The sequence below is a fragment of the Phyllobates terribilis genome, unplaced genomic scaffold (genome assembly GCF_046119375.1).
Source record: "Phyllobates terribilis strain yellow unplaced genomic scaffold, ASM4611937v1 Scaffold_3__8_contigs__length_932513732, whole genome shotgun sequence".
NCBI lineage: Eukaryota > Metazoa > Chordata > Amphibia > Anura > Dendrobatidae > Phyllobates > Phyllobates terribilis.
The window spans coordinates 827,959,711-827,984,692 of record NW_027362763.1 but is presented as its reverse complement, the minus strand read 5'-3'; positions in this window follow the sequence as shown (position 1 = coordinate 827,984,692).

Here is a 24,982-nt window from a genome sequence, read left to right as displayed (position 1 = left end):
GTCTGGGTGCACAGGAAGCAGACGAAAAGCGGACTTAATGTCCGTTTTTGCCATGAGAGATCCTTTTCCCAGTCTCCGCCCCCAGTCCACGGCCTTGTCAAAAGAAACATACGATACTGATGCCAAATCTGGATCAATACCATCATTAACTGAACTACCATGAGGATAAGACAAGTGATGGATTAACCGAAACTTGTTAGGCTCCTTTTTGGGCACAACGCCCAGAGGAGAAACACATAAACACCGAACTTAATTTCCGTATCCTATTTTTCCTTAACAACTGCCGCATGCATCCGAGCCGAAATCAAATTCTTAGGCCGCACCGTACTTGGCACAACTGCTGACGGAATCCTGAAGCCAAAATTAAAACCATCCCTCAACAACACAGCTGCTTCCTTATCCGGATACCTACTTAGAAATGGAAGCATCCAATCTATTCTCACTGGTGTCCTCCCGTTTTGAAAAAGAGTCGCTTGATTTTTTCTTTCTTTCTTTTTAAAGCACTTGGAATGGCTGTGAGACCCTCCGCAGCCTGAACATTCGTGCTAAAACTTACAGTCTGTGCCAAAACGGCATTCCCGCTCATTAAACTGCCAGCACAGCCCCTTCCTGGAGCCTGACGAGGATGCCGCCGAATTGGCAGAACCCCCGCTACTTCCAGGAAAGGACTGCGAGGCCGACTTTGGTGCTGTCATCAATCGCAACCACAAGCTAATCTCCTTGTGGTCCCACCGTAAACTCGGACGGACTGCCTTTCTTTGCCTAAACTGTTCATCATACCTCAGCCAGGCCATCCCGCCATAAACACGGTATGCTTCACTAATCGAATCTAAATAACAAAATAATGCAGAACAGTTCTCCAGAGTTTTCTCCCCAATGACACTCGCTAGTGTGGTAAACGCCTGCAGCCAATTTTGAAAAGTGCGAGGAATCAGACGATAACGCCTGCGCTCCTCCTCATCCTTCTTACTCTCATCTGGATTTACCCTGCCCAAATTAAACTTCTCCAACGGTAGCAAAGAAAAAATTTCCACGTACTCACTTTTTCTCACACCTCCTGCTTTAAATGAGCTCCCAAGGGGCCATCAAAGCACATATAAACCTTGCCCCTTGCTCTGTCATCCAACCGCACTGTATCCACTGGAGTCGCCGCAGCCGCTGGTGCTGCAACCGTCTCATTAGCTGCAACTGGTGCGGGAATCCCTCCACTCACAACTGCCGGGGTCTCCGCAACCGCCCCTGAACCTCCAGCACCACCCTGCCAAACTCCGTTAGGACCTGCCGCAGGTGACAAAAAACCCCGCACCATGCTAAGAAATTCCGACACAACATCGCTCACCCGTTCACTACCCATCGCCCTGTCAGCCGCCAAGCCCCTCTGAAAATACCGCTTCCTCTGATCTACATCATCCGCATTCCCCCGAGGCACATTTAAACCATGTGACTTACTAGGCTGACTACGAGGAAGCCTCGAAACAGCTGTTTCGTGTCCTCCGCGGCGATCGTCCCCACTCTCTTCACTGCCAGATGAAATCTGGCCCTCTTCTTCAGAGGCAGAGTCAGGCTCGGGGACATCGCCAGGTAAACCCGACGGAGTCAACCCACCGCTAGACCTGGACCTCCTATCCACAATAGCATGCTGTCTGGGAGGAGGAGAGACTTCAGCTGCATGCCTGCAGCCCGCATCCCTAGCAGCAATCTGCCCTCTCCCATGGACATTGCACCGGTCCTCGGTGCTACCGACATCCCGAGTGGGCCGTCTCCTTGCCCCGCCGCACTGGTCTTCCCGATCTCCGCCGCCGGGGTCCTGCTGATCCTGACGCCTGGGCCCGGTACGGTTGCACCTGCCGTTCTTCTGTGTCAGCTCCAACTGACCGGTACTCCTTTGCTTTCCCCGCTGCATGGGCCCGGCGCGGCTGTGCCTGCCGCTCACCTGAAATAGCTCCGGCTGACCTATTCACCCTCCTGCCTCCTTCTGCTCCCTGGGTCCGGCATCCTTCAGGCTCAGCTCTCCTTCCCCTGGCTGCTCGCTGGGCCCGAAGTGGATGCCCCGGCCGTTCATATAATGTATCTCTCCCTCCTGCAGCAGCAGAGGCCCTGCTCTCCTGAGCAGCCCGCACTTCCTGGATAGTGGTGCCACATGACCGGGATGACCTCACAGGGGGGGCAGAGCCAACGATGTCACTCACCCCGGCCTCTGAATGATGCTGAGAGATTCTTCCAGAGTGGCGTGCGGCAGATGGGGGCTGGGGTTGTGCCTGTGATCCGGAGGGGTCCCTGGAGAGGCTTTGCAACCGGTGCCTGGTCCGGGGAGTCCCTTCCGGGCTGAGTCTCTCCGGTGGCCTGGACCTCCTTGCACCTCTCTGAGGTGATGCGGGTGCAGCCACCTCTCCGGCCGTCCCTTCAGTGTTCCATCGCTGCAGGTGATCCTGGAGCCACAGCTGTCCCCTGCTCTCAGCCAACGAACGGATCTCCTGGAAAAGAGCCTCCATTCCTCAGGACCCGACGTAGATTCAGGTTCGTTAACTTTTCCAGAATGGACTACCCCCACCACCCCTCACCTTATATACTCCCCACAGAGATACTTCCCACTAGCCAATCAGATAACCCCGTACTATCCCCCTGCCCCTATACTCCTTCCCTACAAATTCGCGCCCAAAACTGTATTCCTTACATTAACCCCTTACCACCCCAAATTACGGCCTAGCAGACCTCCTGAGTCATGCGGCCCTCCTCTTAAGGCCCCTATGGGGGGATGCAGTCCGGGCCATACTACCTCTGGAGTAGTCCAGGCAACACGCACTTTCATATGGACTCTCCTTCCTCTGACGTGTTGTCACACGTGGCGGGAATGGATGCACTATTTGGCATCTGGGGTTGACCGGGCAACACACGCTCTCCCTGATTGAACTTCGCTCTTCCCTCCTCTCGCATGTGACTGCACGGCGAGGAAGCGAGGTGCAACATGGAGCCCGCCCTGCAGGTGAGCTTGGCGTTTTTTACCGCAATCGATATCTGGTGTATAGGGATATATACTCCTCATTCTATAAAGGGTTAACATCTCCATGTAACATTCTCATGCAATCATTTTAAATAGCATTTGATGTGTAACGTAGTGGATTAGCTGTCCAATTACATAAATACCCAGTCTCTGTCTACTTAGTATACCCTTTTGAAGAAGCTTTGAAGCGAAACGCGCGTTAGAGGGTTTACTGCAGTGAATATGAATTGCTTGCTGTCCTTTGAGACTTATTTATGTTCAATAGCACTGTTTTAAGGATTTTTCAGTCTGCTGACTGTGTGGTTATATTGAGCACTTGTTCTGTTTATAGTTATACTTTTTTCTGAGTACCACTCCTCAGCATTCTGTCTCATCCTGTTGCCACTACCCTTATGGAGTGAATCCACGGGAATATAAAATCTTTTTCCTATATATTGATCTTTGTGAACAGTTTTATTGTGCGACCATAGTATTTCTATTTGATGAACACTAGGTGGATCACACATTGTGTACTTCTGGCACTATTACTTAGGTCTAAGAGTGAACTTTCACTATTTATATTACATATTTATACAGCCGGGTGGATCCCCCTTGATGTTCATTACTGTTCAGGGCATTTATATGTATATATTTGGATTCTCATCCTTTATATGTTTTTTCTTCATATTGGTCTTTAGTGGCTCCATGTACAATTTATATTTATATTAGTAACCTGTCCAACTTTCTAGGACAAGCATGCTAATTTGCATTCATCCACCATCTCTGTAGTATCACTTTTTTAATGTTGTCTAATTGATTGTTGAATAAAGATTGACTGATTTTTGTACATGGGAATTCTCTTTTTTGGCTTTTTGTATGAGAAGATAGTATATAAGAGTGGACACTGTCCTAATAAATTTGAGAAGGTTTGGAAGCTTTGGTGTGACCCACACCCTACTGATCCTACCTCTCAATTCAGTCTGGGAGATAATAGTTTTTCTTGTATTTCCCCTATAAACACCTGTGTAATGTGTATTGCTGTATTCTTTAAACTTAACTGACATGATGTGTATGGAGATGTATATAAAGAGCTAATAACAGATATGATGTTGTTTAATAATTATGTATTTTCATTCTGGAACCATTGTTATTCTTTTTTTCCTGTTATGCAATCTCTCAATTACTTGAATTAAAAAAAAGATAATCTTGGAGAGGTGACGTCTAAGAAGGAAAAGAGATTTAGACATGGTCTATTCCAACTTGGATGGAAGACACCCCTTGCCAGAAAAAGAGCGAAAACTAACACAGGACACAAGCAGAGGTGCACATGAATGAAAGTGATCAGAGAGACATCTGCGTTTTCATTTTAAGACTACGCTAAACTCCTTTGTTTCATCAAATATTGGTGAACATCTCCTTTAATATTGGAAGTGGCTGGTGTGAATTGTCAACTCTGATCATGGACCTAAAGGAAGTTGTTCTTCATTTGTATCTGGATCCTCAATGAAATGTAAGACATGTTTAAATAATTCTGAAGCCCCCACTACTTTCTTACCAGAATGGTTTTATACCAGGGAGTGGAACTGATTCATTTGAGGAAAGTGATTAACAATATTAGGAAACGGAGACCACCGCTCCATCATGGCATCAAAGGCCACAAAGACTTGTAACAGGGTGGTGTAGGCGTTCTTGTGGAGGGTACTCAAGATGTTTGGGTTCAGGGAGAATTTTATCAGGTGGATCAAACTATTATACCATTCACCCCAAGCCAGAGGTACAAAACGGTGATGCCCCCTCTCTTATCTTCTCACTGTATTTTCCTTGAGGAAATTAGTGGTTTTGGCAGCAGTGGAGAGGGGGAAAGATATTGATCTATGCAGATGATATTCTGCTGATTTTGTTAGAGATGGAAAAATCTTTCCTGTGGACCATAGAGGTGACTGTGTCTTTTGGTGCCCACTTTGGCTTGGATAGCAACTGTAGTATATGAGTTTTATTACCATTTGATGAAAAAATCAGAAAAGCGTGAAGAGATTTACAGACTTTAGTAAAAAGATGGCTTTGAATATTTAGGGATAAATATCACATGGGAGCTTGTGAGTTTTGTATCGCTTAACATTATATTGTTCATTAGGAAATTAAAATAGATGTTGATGTGGATGCTGCTGCCGATATCTAATGTGGATAGAATAACCCTGATTAAGATGATGGTCTCTCGCCTCTAGTTCGTTATGTCCTCAGCGTCTGCCCGGTATGGGTAAATGAGAACATTTTTAAATAAACAGAAACTTTTCTGAACGACCTGATTTGTTGGCGAGAGAGGGTGAGAATAAAAGTAACTATCTTCTGAAGTCTCAGACAGAAGGAGGCTTGGCCGTCCCTTATTTCCACAGATATTTCTGGGAAGCCCAATTACTTAAATTTCAGGAATTCTGATTTTGAAAGATTTTTACTAAATAAGAAAAAAGGGGATTTTGTAACATTTATGAATTTTTGAAATCAGGGATTTTGTTTCACGGGAATCTAGGAGATGACAAATGTTTTATTCTTGCAATTATACTTGATTATTTAAAGAAGATATTAAATATTAACACGTCAATTGGATAATATAAATATGTATATAGGATAATATAAATATATATAAAATTGTTAAGATACAGGGTTTTGGAAGAGAAAAGGTTGCATTTGGTTAAACATTTAATCCATGAAGATGAGTTGTTGCCATTTAATGTGATGAAGACACAGTTTAGCTTAAGTAAAGTGCACGATTTTAGATATTGTCAAATTCAACAAGCGATGAAGAGTATGAAGGAATCAAATTGAGGAATGGATTATTTTTTGATTGGTTGCCATTTAACAAAGAATCTATCTAATATTAATAAACTTATATATTTTATACAATATTCTATAATATAATAAATATAATATTAATAAAAAATTAACCGTGATTCCTTATATATTTAATGTTTAAGAAGAAGATTAGTTGAGAAAGTAAAGAGTAAATATTGCAGAGGCTCAATATATATAAAAACAAAAGTGGGATGTCAATTAATCAAACTATAAATTAATCCAATTGATCCATTAGTTCTATTATTTTCACCAGGTATTATACAGAATGGAGAAGATAACTGACAATACTTGTAAGTTGTGTAAGAAACAAGGGCAGAATTGATACATTTATCATAGGGTATAAAGATATAGAGGGGAAACTGGGGACTTAGATCTCCATTGAGGTCAAATCAACAATTGTAACCTGCTCTCTGGAACGGAAGAGATGAAATGAGGAAGGAGAGTTCGTAAGTAGGCGACTTTATACAGCAAGAGTGGATTTGGTTAGGAAATGGATAGGGAAAAAAATTGAATACTACAGAATGGAAGAATTTTTTTCAGAGAGTAATAAAATACAAGAGGGCGTGGCTTTGCTCCTCAGAGAACTTAAAAAATTGGGAGAACATTTTGCAAAAAATGTAGCGTAGAGCATTAAAACTTGGGGTAGAGGGATAATCAATCGCCTATTTTTTTCGGGGTTTCTTTGTTTTTTTATATCTTGTTTTTTGTCGACTTTTTTGATTATTATTTTTTTTCTGAACAATTCAAAAAAGGGCAGGAGTTAGGGAATTAGAAGGATTGTTGTTTTTTTCTGGATTTATTTTTTGTATTTCTGCAGTACGTTTTGTAGATTTAAATAAAGTTAAATAAAAAAACAAACAATCGCATCATTCCGATGATGTCACAATGACTGGACGATATAGAACGCCCCGTCATCCAGAGTTCCGCTGAGGGATTTTGTAGGCGTTTGTGGAGAGAGGAGTGTTGTAAGTGACTTTTGCAAATATGATGAGAAAAAAGCGATTTAAGCGCATTATAGTTCTCTCTGACACCGAGGACAGCAGTGATGATGACGATTTCCATCAGGTGAGCGTCATTTTTATATTTTTAAATAATGAGAATACATTTGGGATAAAAATCCCATTAAAAACAAATGGTGGAACCAAAAATAGAGCTCCAGGAAGAGGCATGATGGGGTGATAGTTTGGATGATGTTTGCAGAGTAATGACTGCCTTTAGTTGTGGTATTTGTGTCAACATGTCCATGTACAGGGTACATAATAATATTGTATGAAGACACGAAAATGTCACCACCGCCCCTATCCATATCCTAACCATAAGTGTCCCGCACACCCGTCCTACTCTGCACATGAAGTAAGCGCAGGCCAATGGTAACTATATTCATATAGGCATCTACCTGTAAGTCAGTGGAAAATGGAGGAAGATTATAAATTACAGATGTTCATGCTCATAGATTCTATCTGACATGTTTGACAATTTTTCAGTATCATCCACGAAAGAAGCCAATACCGAGGTCTTCAGGCCAGGTTATCATCAGTGGCTTCAATTCGGGCCCGACTCCGAATTTACCAGGTACTGTGCTCCGATCCAGTAACAGCTCTGATATATTGATGTGTCATTATAGTAATTGGGTGCAGCTCATTGTGGTCAGGGCTTGGATTTATCTCTATTGTACGTCTAAGGTAATGAGTTCATATTAAACATTTCTTTTCAGCATTTGGTGAGGAATATTTATGCAGGCATTATAAAGTCAGACAGAAATGAGATTTGGGGATTTCTTCTCATGGTGGCCATGTACAGGGCAGGTTACTGTACCTGAATGTGGTGTTTTGCCCCATGTACATATAGGGTTACACTGGGTACATTATTAGGATTTTTTTCTTTGATGTCCTTCAGTCATTGTTATTACAATATTCTTATAAGAGATTTATGTTGTGTTGCCCCCACAGATCTGATTTTACCACCTTCAGATCCTGATCCGGACAGTACCACCTGGTAAGACCCACGTCTCCTCCATTGCTAGGTATATGATGGGGATTAATGATTAATGGTCAGCTCATTATTTGTTACCTTTATTTCACAGCTCCGATGCCATCATTATTAATGATGATGAGGATTCCAATAGAACAGGAACTTCCGCATATAATAGTAAGTGATCATTTCTAGATACAATCAGGGTAATGTTATTGTAGAAACAACATTGAATTTTCTGTACTGTCACAGATCAGTTACCAAATGTAACAATTAAAGGCAAATTATAAATGGGTCTGTGCATTTTTAAATTAAAGTTACATTAAAGGGGTAATCCTATTTTAGATAAGCTTTATTGGTGTGAGTCCTATGTCTGGGACACTTCCATAGTGGCAGAACAACATTTCTTTTCAGCATTTGATCAGGAACATTATTCATGCATTCGCTCTATAGTCGGTCAGGATTGGGATTCGGGGATTTCTTCTCATGGTGGCTATGCACAGTGCAGGTTACTTTAGCTGAATGTGGTCTATTTCCCAATCTACATATAGGGGTACACTGAATACTGTATTAGGATTTATTTCTTTGATGTTCCTCTGTCGTTGTTATTACAATATTCTAATAAGAGATTTATGTTGTGTTGCCCCCACAGATCTGATTTTACCACCTTCAGATACTGATCCGGACAGTACCACCTGGTAAGACTCACATCTCCTCCATTACTAGATACCTGATGGGGAATAATGATTAATGGTGGCTCATATTCTGTTACATTTATGTCACAGCTCCGATGATGACATCATTGTTATTACTGACGATGACGATTCCAATACTGGAGAATCTTCCACATATCATGGTAAGTCATCACTTCTAGATACAACCAGGGTTATGTTATCGTAGAAAGAACAATGTTTTTTTGTACTGTCAGTTTCCAAATCTAACAACTAAACGCAAATTACAGTTGGGTCTGTACCTTTAACCCCTTAGGGACTGGTCAATTTGTAGTCTACTTATGTCTTTTCCTCTCCTTCTTCCTTGAGACTTATCTGTTTTTATATTTCCATCCACATTAACATATAATGGTTTGCTTTTAGTGCAATGAGATGTTCTTCTCAATGGCACAATTCACATTACCATACAATGTATTGCAAAATGCAAAAAAATTCCAAGTAAGGGAAAACTGAAAAAAAAAAACAACGGATTTTTTGGAGGGTTTTTGATTTTTAAGGTCTTCATTGCACAGTAAAATGAACCTGGAAATATGATTCTCCAGGCCAGTATGATTATGTCCATACCAAACTTGCAAAGTTTTTCTTTTTAAGTGTGGAAAACAATTCTGATATTATTAATAAATATATTTGATTTTGTCGCCATTTTCTGAGATCTGTAACATTTTTATTTTGCTATTGATGGAGGCGTATGAGGGCTTGTTCTTTTATAAGGCGGCTCGATGTCTTTATTGATAATATTATGGGGTGGATGTGACATTTAAATTGCTTCTTATTGCATTTTTTGAGTAGTTGCAGAGAGAAAAAAACCCACAATTCTGGCATTTTGATTTAGATGTATTTTCACTTTACAGCATTTATTATGTTTTCTCTCTAGCATGGATCTGCATTCTGACCTGTCTGATTACAAATTTTCATTCTTCCATATTTCTGTACAGATAATTTACCATCTGATAGTGAGGAGAGCTCCGCTACAGAGGAGAGGTGAGTTATGCCGGATGCATCTACCTCTGTGGAAAACCATGAACTAGGTCAGATGTTTCCTTTGGATTTATTTCTGATTCCTTATCTTTCCCAGGACACCACTATGTAACATCCCCGGCTGTTTCCTGGAAGACATTATTTCTCCATCTTCCATCTACGTTACCCACTTTCAGGTAACAAAGGAGAAGCTGGTGGAGCGACTGTACCATCTATACAACAGGACAGTCTTCGAGAATAAGGTATCTTATTATCGGTATCTGGACGACACATGACTTATCCATTATCTCCACCTTCAAACAATCATTTCTATCATTCTAAGTTTCTGAAGAGCACCCTAACTCTCTTGTCATGGTTCTGAAATCTCAGGCAAAACTCACTTAGTTTGGTAAATGCCATCACCTTCTTCTTATCTGTGGGATGAGTGGAGACCTTACATGATCCATCATGCAGACATATAGAGATTAGCAAATTTTTGTAGTTCACAGGATTTTACATTTACATATAAAAACCAATTTGTTGACATCTGGACATTTTAGGAAAGGTTTATTTTTATTTTTGTTCTCACATGTTGGACTTCTCAGTAGACCCCATGTCCCATACAAGGAGACTAGTGCTGTAAATCACACAGTAGAGTTGGGTGCTTTGTTAGAATGGGGTCAAAGAGTTTACAGATTTAGTGGAATTTGTTTCCTCTATTTTAGCTCCCGAGGAAAATGGACGTAGTCTGGAATAAGAGGCTGACATCAGCATCCGGTCAATGCCGTCACAAGTTGGAGAACAACCACCGTTCCTCAGTTATTGAGCTTTCCGATAAGGTCTTGGATTCTTCCGGTAGGTTTCATATCACGTCCATCCTGCAGCTTTATGAGACAACCTCTATAGGTTGCAAAACTGCTACTTGTGATGTAATACATCTTATAAATTCATCGTACATGCTGTCATGGGAAAAACTAAGTACACCCTCTTTGGAATCTAATGTTTTACATATTAGGACAAAATCAAAAAAAGCATCAGGTCCTTAGAAGATCTTAAAAGTAAGAAAATACAATCTCAGAAAACAACATGATAAATAATATAGTGTAATTATTTATCTAACAAAAAGAAGGGCAAAATGCAAAAGCAGTGTGTGATAAATTAAGTACACCCTTGCTGCAGCTTCAAGTTATTATTGATAAAGATCATTCTAAAAGCTAGTGATTCATGGGGTGTACTTATTTTTCACTCTCTGCTTCTGCATTTTGAAGTAGTTATTGGTAAATAAGTAATGGCATGTTGTGACTTTTCATGTGTTTTTCATCTCAGGATGTATTTACCTAATTTGAAGACGTTTTAAGGACCAGATATTTTATATTATATCCCGAATCCTGATATGTAAAACCAAAGAGTTCAAGCAGGGTGTACTTAGATTTTCTTATGCCTGTATAAACTCTTTTTTAGTGCGACTACGATCCACACTTGCGCACGAGATGTGCCATGCTGCCTGTTGGATAATCGACGGTGAAGGCAGAGATAACCATGGCCCGTTATGGCAGGCTTATACCAGAAGGGTAAATGACATCCATCCCGAGCTGCCGGAAGTGACGATGTGTCACAGCTATACCATCAGCTATAAGTACAACTACCAGTGCTCCCTGTGTGATAACAAGTAAGTAGATTTGATGATTCATCGCGTCATGAAACACAATCAGAGACGTCAGGGCGGTTCTGTTGGTATAAGGCTTTTATACTTTACTACTATCAGAGCGGACTGACGTCTGGGGACTGTAGGGCTTAGGATGCTACATGTTATATTTTCTGTGCTGGGGCCAGTCCTTAATATATCGGTTTCAATTTGTTCTTTTTAACATGATCCATGGTATTAACCAACGTTCATTCCAGTCTGGTAACCAATATTTCTCTTATCTTTGTAGACTTGGGCGTTTTCAAAGAATAGCTGATAATAAATCTTATTGCCGCCGGTGTGGAGGCCGATTACTTCAATTGTCCATCAGCTAAACATGTAACTATTCCTCAGAATATTTAGTCTCTAATGTTGTTTCTTTATAATTTAAAGTTCAGATACTTTTATATATTTTCCCCTGAGTAGCGAGACAATGAGTATTTGTGCTCATCACCAGCACCAGCGATTAGCAGCAAACATTCAGAATCCATCCTCATAGGTTACCATATTAATACTGGATACATTTCCATAACTTGCTGGATATGGAACGATTGATAATTTCCATCAATTATCTACAATGCTTTTGAAAACCTTTTATAATTTCAAGCTTAGTTGGATGTAATTATGTTTCTTTATATTTTCAGGTTCACTATTTGAACTATTTGAACATTGAGATTTGTCTAAATATCATCATCTCATCTACCTAAGATGAAGGTAAGAAAGAAGCCTCCACTATCATCAACAATCAGTAATAAGCTATTTTTTAAATATTGAGAATCTTAAGTCTCTAATTTAGTCTCTTATTGCCGTATATCATTTAAAGTGTAACTACTTTTATATATTTAGCTTTTCTTTCACCACGTAGGGAGACAATCAGCATACGTCTTCATCACGAGCAGCGAACAACAAACATTCAGAATCCACCTATCCTGATTCACACAAAGCTTCCAACATGTATTTTCCAGGTAAATATTTTGCTTTTCCTCCATGACTTCTCTTTAGTTTGTTTTATTTGATAACCGGTATATATTCAAAATTTTTTAAAAAACATGTATTTTAATTGTTTTCAGATTAATGAGAAAGGCGTCTTATTGTTTCTATACAGGCATGAGACATCTTGTTAGAAAGAGGTGAAGACCTGCACCCACCTGCGCTGACAACATGATCAGAAGCAGTTTCCAAGACCTGGAGAATCTCTACATGTGTTTTTTCAGAGCTGCCCAGCAATGGATATGATGGATATGGTGTGGAACATTTGAACATTGTTTTTTTTTTTACATTTAAATATAAAAAACATAAAAAAAATATATATATAATTCTTTCTAGTTTTGGATTTTTGTTCTGGAAAGCGATGGTTTTTGCTAAACATATTACAATCAATATAAACCTAAAGAACTTCAACTTGGGTTACTACAACTATCACTGTCATTCATCCCTCCTTTTCGAGTTACCTTGCTTGAATTGTATGTATTTTTTTATTATTTTCTAATAAATATATCTTTTAATCATGTGGGGATGTCATTCATTTTGGTTTATATTTATTTCATCAAAGTGTTTTCCCAGTTACTGCTATGTGGATCCAGTTTAGGATTTTTTCCTTGTTGTATATTACAATCAATACTGTTTACGTGTGTTATTCAGCCATCATCTGCCTCTAACAGCGAAGCTCCGTCTCCGTCTGTTAAATGCTGCTGTCAGTCTGTGACAGCAGCATTTAATGCGCTCCGGCAGGGAGGCTCACTATTCTAGGCGCCCAATGGCCCCCCGAGACGTTATCATGGCGCGTCAATGGGTTGCCATCATGGTCGGGAGTCTGCTGAAGACCCACATGCCGGTCATGATACAAAAGTTCAAATCACCTGTTTTCCCCCATTAAAAATGATGAAATATAAAAAAATACACATATTTGATATCACTGCGATCATCAAAGTCCATCTATCAATGTATAGAAAAAATTATTCCAATCAGTAAATGGCAAGAAGAAAATCAAAACGCCAAATAGCATTTTTTTCAGCCATCGCAACAGCACAAAAAAATGTAATCAAAACATCCTATCCACCCCAAAGTTATATCACTAAAAACAATGTCTCGGAGTACAAGAAACCAGACCTCGCACAGACCCAAGTCCTGAAAAAAGAAAATGCTGCAGTGCATACAGCTTGAGGCTGATGTTGACGTTCCGGAAATGGAGGGTGAGGAGAAGGTGCAGGAACTGCTGTAGAAGGTGGGGGCAACCCTGATTGAACCAGGGCCCGCAATCCTCGGTGTCGGTAGCACATGTACCGTCCCTGGGTCGACTGGGTCCCAGCTTCCATAGTATTCACACAGTGTGCTGTCAGTGTACCGTCAGGGAAATGTAGTGTCCCTGGCCACAAGCACTTGTCCACGTGTCCGTGGTTAGGTGGACCTTCCCAGTAACTGCATTGTAAGGACACGGGTAATGTTATGGGACTCGTGCTTGTGTAAGGCGGGGACAGCACACCGGGAGAAATAGCGGCGGTTGGGGACCGAGTACCGAGGGGCAGCCGCCATGAGGTTGCGGAAAGCTTCCATCTCCACAAGCCTAAAAGACAACATTTCCAGTGCAAGCAGTCTGGAAATGTGGCAGTTTAGTATTTTGGCCTGTATGCGAGTGGTTGCGTATTTGTGCTTGCGTTCCAAGAACTGGGGTAGGGACAAACACTTGGTTGCAAGTGCAGGTGGGAGGCATCTTCGCCTACATCATGGACAGGGGATTTGATAGAAGAAGATGCGCAATCAGCTGTAGATTTGGTGCAGGCTGAATAGGATACTATCCCCCGTAAGGATATAGATAATAGCCGTACTCAAAGGTAATTTGCAAAGGTGGAAACAGTTTATTCAAATATATACATTCACCACACCATTGAAAACCAACAAGGAGGAGCTTAAAGCGATATGCCATGACGTTTCGACCAAAAGTGGTCTTTTTCAAACATCAGTATAAGAGAAATATAAAAGCATTAATCGCATATAAAAGCACCTGAAGGGTTAATAAACTTCTGGAATGTGGTTTTGAGGGGTGCATTTTCTAGGAGGGTGTCACTTTCGGGTATTTTCTGTCACATAGGCCCTTCAGTCACTTCAAAGGTGATGTGGTTCCTTTCAAAAAAAAAAAAAAGTTTTATTGGAAAAATTAGAAATTGCTGATAAACCTTTAACCCTTCTAACTTTCTAACAAAAATAAATTGTTTAAAAAATTATGCAGAAGTAAAGTAGACATGTGGGAAATGTTAGGGAAATTAGGGAAACTATTTTGTGTGATATAACTCTCTGGTTTAAGAGCATAAAATTCAAAGTTTGAAAATTGCTGAAGTTTCAAAATTTTTCACCAAATTTCTGATATCTTCACAAATAGATGCAAAAAATATTGACCTAAATTTACCACTAACATAAAGTACAATATGTCACAAAAAAACATAGGGTTGGAGTATAATAATGACTTTGTGGAAGAGCAATGGAATAAAAACAAGCACAAAGATGTAAGGGGTAAAAAGAAGATTTTATTTATAGATGGGGATTATTTTATATTATAATATCATGTATGTGTAAATTATTCATCTATCAGACTAATCCTATTTATGGGCCGTGTTGATCCAGAGGAAGGCGAAAACCCCCTGTGAGGAATAGGCCAATTGTCCTCATATCAGGGGGGAAAATTCCTTCCTGACCCCAAACAAAGAATGGCGGTCAGAATAAATCCCAGGATCAAAGGCTGATACCGAACCTGTGAAATGTAAGTGCAAATTAAAAACAAACAGAAACAAATGATTTTTGCATGTGTGCACTAATTTATGTCTATATTTGGCTTAGCTAACATTTTTTTTCACTAATATTTTATTTCATACCTTATTCTTATACTCTCAAAGTATGTACTTACTTATTAACCTCTCACACTAAATATATGTAGGGGCCGTGTTGATCCAGAGGAAGGCGAAAACCCCCTGTGAGGAATAAGCCAATTGTCCTCATATCAGGGGGGAAAATTCCTTCCTGACCCCAAATATGGCGATCAGAACGAATCCCAAGATCATAGGCCAATACCTGACCTGTGTAATGTACCTAACCTGTGTAATGTACCTAAGCTGTGTAATGTACCTGACCTGTGTAATGTACCTAAGCTGTGTAATGTACCTGACCTGTGTAATGTACCTAAGCTGTGTAATGTACCTGACCTGTGTAATGTACCCAACCTGTGTAATGTACCTAAGCTGTGTAATTTTCTAAGTAACAAAAATTATTTACTAGTAGAGATGAGCGTTGTTCTACTCGAACTGTTCGCCAATCTCAAATTCGAGCTGTTTTGGGCGGTGTTCGAGCCGTTCGGCGAACACGAACGATTTGAGAAAAATTCGGCTGTTCGAGGTTATGTTCGATAACTGTTCGTGCACCAAAATCATAACTGGATTTTTTCTCAGTAATGATGAAAATTAATGTTAATACGCAGTTTGAGTGTACAGCGGGGTGGGGGGAGGGGCAGGGGATGGATCTCTGCAGGAATAATGAAGATCTCCATTTTTTTTTCTCTTTCCCGCATTTACAGTGGGGAGGTGCAATCTGTCAGCCTATCAGCAGCGCACACACGGAGCGAAGTGCTTTTTTTCACACAAGCAAGGGCATGTGTCATTGGCAGTGTATGTCACATGTCCTTGCCCTATAAGACCAAGCCATTTTCCCCGTCGCCACCATTTTCTCACTGCTGCAGCTGCGTGTTAGACGGCACCGCTGTTGCTGTGTGCGCTATACCTTGTTAATTTCAAGCCAATTTTCGCACAAATCTACAGATAGCTTGGGAGTAGGGAATAGTTGTGATTGCAGTCCTTTTAAGGACTAGGTTACAGCATTTCCTACGACTTTATCAGGCAGGTCTGTGCTCTTAAATAGATAGGTTGTGGGAGTAAAGACTAATTGTAATTGGAGTCCTTTTCAGGACTAGGTTACATCAGTTTTTGCCAGGCAGGTCTGTGCCAGTGCTGTGCAAGTTTTTTTCACAGCATTTGGCTGAATCTAGCAAAGCTAATCCTTTTTGGCCTATTGCAGAGTGTGTTAGTCAGTGGAGTAGCCTATCTGTGTTGCAAGATATACCACCTGTGTATAGAATACCAATTTTTTTACTGCACCTAGTGAAGTAAAATCTTTTGGGCATAGCATCATTCTATTAGTCCATCTATACTGACCTCCATCAGGTTGCAAATTAAAAATAATTTTTATCTGCATCTAGCTCTGAAAAAATATTTGGGCTTCTAGCTGTGTGTGGGACTTGTTCTATTAGTCCATCTACACTGACCTCCATCAGGTTGTAAATTGAATATAATTTTTTTCTGCATCTAGCTCTGAAAAAATATTGGGCTTCTAGCTGTGTGTGGGACTTGTTCTATTAATCCATCTATACAGACCTCCATAAGGTTGCAAACTGAATATAATTTTTTTCTGCATCTAGCTCTGAAAAAAATATTTGGCCTTCTAGCAGTGTGTGGGACTTTCTCTATTAGTCCATCTATACTGACCTCCATCAGGTTGCAAACTGAATATAATTTTTTTCTGCATCTAGCTCTGAAAAAATATTTGGCCTTCTAGCAGTGTGTGGGACTTTCTCTATTAGTCCATCTATACTGACCTCCATCAGGTTGCAAACTGAATATAATTTTTTTCTGCATCTAGCTCTGAAAAAATATTTGGCCTTCTAGCAGTGTGTGGGACTTTCTCTATTAGTCCATCTATACTGACCTCCATCAGGTTGCAAATTAAAAATAATTTTTATCTGCATCTAGCTCTGAAAAAATATTTGGGCTTCTAGCTGTGTGTGGGACTTGTTATATTACTCCATCTATACTGACCTCCATCAGGTTGCAAATTGAATATAATTTTTTTCTGCATCTAGCTCTGAAAAAATATTGGGCTTCTAGCTGTGTGTGGGACTTGTTGTATTAGTCCATCTATACTGACCTCCATCAGGTTGCAAACTGAATATATTTTTTTCTGCATCTATCTCTGAAAAAATATTGGGCTTCTAGCTGTGTGTGGGACTTGTTCTATTAATCCATCTATACTGACCTCCATCAGATTGCAAACTGAATATAATTTTTTTCTGCATCTAGCTCTGAAAAAATATTTGGCCTTCTAGCAGTGTGTGGGACTTTCTCTACTAGTCCATCTATACTGACCTCCATCAGGTTGCAAACTGAATATAATTTTTTTCTGCATCTAGCTCTGAAAAAATATTTGGCCTTCTAGCAGTGTGTGGGACTTTCTCTATTAGTCCATCTATACTGACCTCCATCAGGTTGCAAACTGAATATAATTTTTTTCTGCATCTAGCTCTGAAAAAATATTTGGCCTTCTAGCAGTGTGTGGGACTTTCTCTATTAGTCCATCTATACTGACCTCCATCAGGTTGCAAATTAAAAATAATTTTTATCTGCATCTAGCTCTGAAAAAATATTTGGGCTTCTAGCTGTGTGTGGGACTTGTTATATTACTCCATCTATACTGACCTCCATCAGGTTGCAAATTGAATATAATTTTTTTCTGCATCTAGCTCTGAAAAAATATTGGGCTTCTAGCTGTGTGTGGGACTTGTTGTATTAGTCCATCTATACTGACCTCCATCAGGTTGCAAACTGAATATATTTTTTTCTGCATCTATCTCTGAAAAAATATTGGGCTTCTAGCTGTGTGTGGGACTTGTTCTATTAATCCATCTATACTGACCTCCATCAGATTGCAAACTGAATATAATTTTTTTCTGCATCTAGCTCTGAAAAAATATTTGGCCTTCTAGCAGTGTGTGGGACTTTCTCTACTAGTCCATCTATACTGACCTCCATCAGGTTGCAAACTGAATATAATTTTTTTCTGCATCTAGCTCTGAAAAAATATTTGGCCTTCTAGCAGTGTGTGGGACTTTCTCTATTAGTCCATCTATACTGACCTCCATCAGGTTGCAAACTGAATATAATTTTTTTCTGCATCTAGCTCTGAAAAAATATTTGGCCTTCTAGCAGTGTGTGGGACTTTCTCTATTAGTCCATCTATACTGACCTCCATCAGGTTGCAAACTGAATATAATTTTTTTCTGCATCTAGCTCTGAAAAAATATTTGGCCTTCTAGCAGTGTGTGGGACTTTCTCTATTAGTCCATCTATACTGACCTCCATCAGGTTGCAAACTGAATATAATTTTTTTCTGCATCTAGCTCTGAAAAAATATTTGGCCTTCTAGCAGTGTGTGGGACTTTCTCTATTAGTCCATCTATACTGACCTCCATCAGGTTGCAAATTAAAAATAATTTTTATCTGCATCTAGCTCTGAAAAAATATTTGGGCTTCTAGCTGTGTGTGGGACTTGTTATATTACTCCATCTATACTGACCTCCATCAGGTTGCAAATTGAATATAATTTTTTCTGCATCTAGCTCTGAAAAAATATTGGGCTTCTAGCTGTGTGTGGGACTTGTTGTATTAGTCCATCTATACTGACCTCCATCAGGTTGCAAACTGAATATATTTTTTTCTGCATCTACCTCTGAAAAAATATTAGGCTTCTAGCTGTGTGTGGGACTTGTTCTATTAATCCACCTATACAGACCTCCATCAGGTTGCAAACAGGATATAATTTTTTTCTGCATCTAGCTCTGAAAAAATATTTGGCCTTCTAGCAGTGTGTGGGACTTACTCTATTAGTCCATCTATACTGACCTCCATCAGGTTGCAAATTGAATATAATTTTTTTCTGCATCTAACCCAGCCAATAGTCTTGGCCTAATACCACAGTTTGGCCACTCAGCTCTGCTCGGTTCCCATCCATTGTTTTTTTGTGCAAACAACTCCAGAGTTGTGAATTAGTTAACCACCAAAATGAGTGGAAAAAGGCCTGCTGCTGGTGGAAAGGGGAATAGGCGTGTTGAGAAGGGGAAAAAAGGTTGTGTCTGTGGGGTAGGTGTTAAAGCAACAGTAACATCTGCAGAAGAAAGACCATCTTCCAGCCAAACTAAAATGTCTACTTCTTTTAGCGGACAATGTGATAAGATCCCTTTCTTACGGCCACGCCAATCGCTACAAATTCCAGATGAGGCACAAAAACAGCAGGTGCTTCAACGGATATCAAGTGCTCCTTTAAGTGGGCTCTCCTCCACATCAACTTCAACATCACAAATACTCCAGTCCTCAAAGGTGTCACCCCAATCGCACTTGCTTCCTCACAGCTCCCAAATCTCCAGCTGCCCGTCTGAGTATGAGGTAGAACAGATGGTTGAGTCTGCAGAGCTGTTTACTCATACTATAGCCTGGGAATCAGAGGTCGACTCCAGCGCTTCTGTGAATCCAGACGAGGAAATGATCTGCACTGATGCCCAGAATCTTTATGAGTCGGATCCAGGACCAGACGCAGAAGGTTCTGACCATAATGTAGACCCTCATTCCCAAACTGTAACTCCTGTTGGTGGAGACAATGAGGAAGACGATGATGAGACTCAAATACCTGATTGGAGCGACAACTTTAGTTTTTTGTCAGGGCAGGAACAGTTTGGCTCTGAGGACGACGGGTGTGATAACGCACAGGGTGATGATGATGAGGTTGGAGATCCCACTTACTGTCAACCCACAGTCAGCCAAGAGATGAGGTCAGCAGAGGAGGTGGAGGAAGATGCTAGTGACGACGAGGTCAGGTTGCGCCTTCCTGGACAGAGACGTAGTACTGGAAGCACGTCAACAACTGCATCCTCAAACACAACTCTGCCTCTCACCACAAGTCGTGGTGGCTCTTCAGGTCGCATGGGTGCTAAGCCTTGCATAGCCTGGGCATTTTTTCAGATCGATAAAGATGACCCAACTCGTGTTATCTGTAACATTTGTCAGCAAAAGCTAAGTAGAGGCCAAAAAATACATAGTTTGAGTACTTCATGCATGAACCGGCACATGGACATGAAGCATAAGTTGCAGTGGGAAGCTCAGTGTGCTACAATGCGGCCTAGCCGGCCGGGCCAACCACCGTCTGCCATATCTTGTGCATCCGCGGCCTCTTCATCCTCTGTGACTGGGGGGACAGCAGTCTCACCTGTTTTTGGGCGCAGACCTGCCACCTCTTTACCCGCAACAGCCAGCGTGATTGGCAGGTCATCATTTTCTTTGGAGGTGGTAACACCAGCTGGTGTTGAGCGCTGTCCGACATCGATAGCACCACCTTTGGATCAAGGCAACCTAACATGTCCGCCTGCATCTTCCTCACAGACTGGCAGTTTGCCGGGGACACCCTTATCAACCCCGTCTAAGCACAATAGCCAGCCCTCGGTCCCTCAGATGTGGACAAGTAAAAGACCATTTCCTCCTAGCCATGAGAAAGCTAAGAGGTTGAATTTCACCATCTGCAAGCTCTTGGCTACAGAAATGCTGCCTTTCCGCCTGGTGGACACAGAGGATTTTCGAGACCTTATGTCTGTCGCAGTGCCCCAGTACCAGATGCCCAGTCGGCACTACTTCTGTCGCACACAACATCACCGCTTCTTTGAGAAACTCTGTGTGTGACAGGGTGCATTTCACCACAGACACTTGGACGAGTAGGCATGGACAGGGGCGTTACATGTCTCTGACTGGGCACTGGGTAACTATGGTGACAGCAGAACAAGGGGCTGCTGTCCAAGTCTTGCCGTCCCCACGAGTTGTGCGTCAATCCTCTTTATGTCAAAGTTCCTCCACTGCTTCTGCCTCCTCAACCTCCTCTCGGTCTTCCACCTGCACCCAAAGCCTGTCTGGTCATGCCACAAGCTTTCTAACTGCGCAGAAGGGATCCTGCACACCTCCTTACTATGCTGGCAGTAGGGCTCAACGTCATCAGGTGGTTTTTACTTTGAAATGTCTGGGAAATGTGAGTCACACAGCTGAGGAGTTGTGGTCAGCTCTGGAGAACCAATTTCATAAATGGTTGTCTCCACTGGACCTGAAACCAGGGAAGGCCATGTGCGACAATGCTGCAAACCTGGGTGCGGCCCTTCGCCGGGGCAATGTCACACACGTGCCTTGTATGGCTCACGTGTTGAACCTGGTTGTCCAGCAATTTTTAGCCCACTATCCCAGACTAGATGGCCTTCTGCAGAGGGCACAGTCGCTGTGTGCTCACTTCCCGCAGCTCAGCGACTTACATCTCTACAGAAGTCGTTGGGCCTGCCACTTCACCGGCTAAAATGCGATGTGCCTACCCGGTGGAATTCAACTCTGCACATGTTGCAGCGACTGTGGCAGCACCGACAAGCCCTGGTGCAATACGTTCTGACGTATAGCCTGGGCCAACGAGATCCAGACGTGGGGCAAATCACGCTGGAGGAGTGGTCTCAGATCAGGGACCTATGCACCCTTCTGCACAGTTTTGAAATGGCGACGAAGATGTTTAGTGCTGACGATGCCATTATCAGCATGACTATTCCGGTGATTTACATGCTGGAGCACATGTTAAACAGAATTCGGAGTCAGGTGGTGGCACAAGAGGAGGTGGAAGAAGTAGAGGAGGAGGAGGAGTTGTATGCGGAAGGGCTAACATCTGCAAGGTCCAGACGGTCGGCAGCACCAAGGCGGCAGGCATGTGAGGGTGGGGGAGATGGTTTTACCAGGGCGCATGGTAGCAGCCAAACTAGTGAGGAAGGTGCAGGAGCCCAGGAAGAAGTGGAGGACGAACTGATGGAAGACTCATCAGATGAGGGAGACCTTGATCACATTTCTGTTGCGCAAGGTTGGGGGGAGAGGACAGAGGAAGGAAGCATGATTGTTACCTCGCCACCAACACAACAGGGACTTGGTGCTCCTGGATGCGCAACACACATGAGTGCCTTCTTGCTGCACTACCTGCAACATGACCCTCGAATTGGGAGAATTAGAAATAATCCTGACTACTGGGTTGCCACACTGTTAGATCCCCGGTACAAAAGTAAATTTGCAGAAATTATTCCTGCCATAGAAAGGGATGCACGCATGCAGGAGTATCAGCAGAGACTGTTGCAGAATCTTACATGTGCTTTTCCACAAAACACCAGTGGTGCACATAGTGAATCTCACAGTTCCAACTTGCCAACCGTGGGACCGTCAAGTGTTCAGCACTCAAACCATAACAGAACCACAGTATCTGCTGGTAACATCAATTTTGCGCAATCATTTCACCACTTTTTTAGCCCATCCTTTGCAAGGCCACAGGAGACAAGAAGTCTGACACATAGTCAACGCCTAGAGACGATGGTACAGGAGTATCTCCAAGTAAACATTGAAGCCATGACTGTGTCACTGGACCCTTGCTCTTTTTGGGCTTCCAATCTGGATAAATGGCCGGAGCTAGCCACTTACGCCTTGGAGATCTTGTCATGCCCCGCAGCCAGCGTTCTGTCTGAACGTGTGTTCAGCGCTGCTGGTGGTGTGCTGACAGATAAGCGCACGCGGCCCTCCACTGATAATGTAGACAGACTCACGTTCATAAAGATGAACAAATCATGGATCCGAAACGACTTTTCTACCCCTGTGTCATCCTGGGGAGAGTAAAAGATGGATGATTGGTTAAAATCACCCTACCAACCGTTTTAAGCTTTCAAATTACTAATCATGTTTATCTGTATCTTGACTGGAAAATAATTTGGGCTTTGTAGCAGTGTGCAGCACTGATTCTATTAGGCCATCTATAATAAGCTCCACCAGATTTAAAATTACTAATCATGTTTATCTGTATCTTGGCTGGAAAATAATTTGGGCTTTGTAGCAGTGTGCAGCACTGATCCTATTAGGCCATCTATACTAAGCTCCACCAGATTTAAAATTAATAATAATGAAAATAATTTTGGGGCTCCGAGATGCGCAAGACACATAAGTGCCTTCTTGCTGCACTACCTGCAGCATGACCCTCATATTGTCAGAATTTGAAGTAATCATGACTACTGGGTTGCCACACTCTTAGATCCCCCAAACTTTTCGATCAACCTTTTCATTTTAATAAAGACCAAAAAAATGGTCATTTTTGAAATTATAAGCATTAGCAGGTTATTAGAAACTGAAATCAAACAGTTTTCAACTCAAAACTTTATTCTAGGTGATGTTACATTTTCACATAGGACCCCTTGTTCGAAAGGAGCTTCTGAACTCTCTCGTCCATTGAATTTGTCAGGTTTTGGATGGTTTCTGCTTCAATTGTTTTGCATGAGGACAGAATACCCTCCCAGAGCTGTTGCTTAGATGTGAACTGCCTCCCGCCATCATAGACACTCCTTTTGATGATGCTCCAGAGGTTCTGAATGGGGTAGAGGTCAGGGGAGCATGGGGGTCACACCATAAGTTTGTCCCCTTTTATGCCCATATCAGCCAGAGATGCAGATGTTTTATGTGCAGCATGAGATGGTGCATTATCATGCAAAAAAATGATCTTGCTGTGAAATACACGGTTCTTCTTCTTGAACCATGGCAGAAGTGCTGTTTGAGAAAATCCACATACATTATGGAGTTCATCTTTAGCGCCTTCAGGGATCCTAAAGGGACCGACAATCTCTCTCCCCATGATTCCAGCCCAAAACATTACTCCACCTCCTCCTTGTTGGCACTGTAGCCGTGTTTGCGTGGGGTGTCCATCAACCAGCCATCCTCCACTCCATCCATCTGGACCATCGAGCGCTGCACGGCACTCATCCGTGAACAAAACAGTTTTGAAATCAGTCTTCATGTAATGTTTGGCCCACTGGAGCCGTTTCTGCTTGTGTGAAGTGGATAGAGGAGGTCGACAGGATGGCGTATGCACAGCTGCAAACCTCTGAAGGACCCTGCATCTTGTTGTTTGGGGGACGTTGGAGGCACCAGCAGCTTCAAAAACTTGTCTGCTGCTATGACAAGGCTTTTTTGCCGCTGCTCTTTTAACCTGACGTAATTGCCTGTAGGAAAGAGTCCTCAATTTGCCCTTATCAGCACGCACACATGTGTACTGTGAATCAGCTACATACTTCTTGATTGCCAAGACACTTCATCCTGATCATCGCACAATGTTGATTGTAGTCATGCCTTGACCTAAACACTCCACAATTTGTTGCTTCTCAGCAGCCGACACATCCTTTTTCTTTCCCATTTTGGCAGAAAATGTAGGCTGCTTAATAATGTGAGACAGCCTTCTTAAGTAGTCTTGCCTTTCATTGGACACACCTGCCAAACTAATTAGCACAGGTGTCTGCAATTGCTTACAGTGATATAAAGAGCCCTGACACACATCACCATCAATGAGTTTAACTGACAAACAAACAAATTCTTCCCTTATCACTCCTAAACACTTTTTGCATAATAATTTGGAACACAGTGTACATGTGCTTTTCCACAAAACACCAGTGGTTCACGTAGTGAATCTTACAGTTCTAACTTGCCAACCGTGGTCTGTATGGAGTTGTTCAATAAAGGGCCCAAAATTAAGATAACATAGATGGGAGAGGTCTCTATGAATAGGAATTCCTAAGTATTTGATACCCTGTGAGGGCCAGGCAAAGGGAAAGTTGGACTGGATGGAATCCTATATGGATTTGGGGAGGGAGACATCGAGGGCCTCAGTCTTCGCTGCATTGATTTTAAAATTTGACCATGTAACAAAGTGATCTATTTCAGCCATAACAGCATGGATGGATATATGTGATTGAGTGATATATACTAGGACATCATCAGCAAATAGAGAGCACTTGTACTCGGTGCCTCCCACCTCAATCCACCTAATATTGGGGTTATGGCGAATTGATGAGAGCAGGTGCTCCGTCACTAGGATGTATAAGTGAGGGGACAGAGAACATCCCTGCCTTGT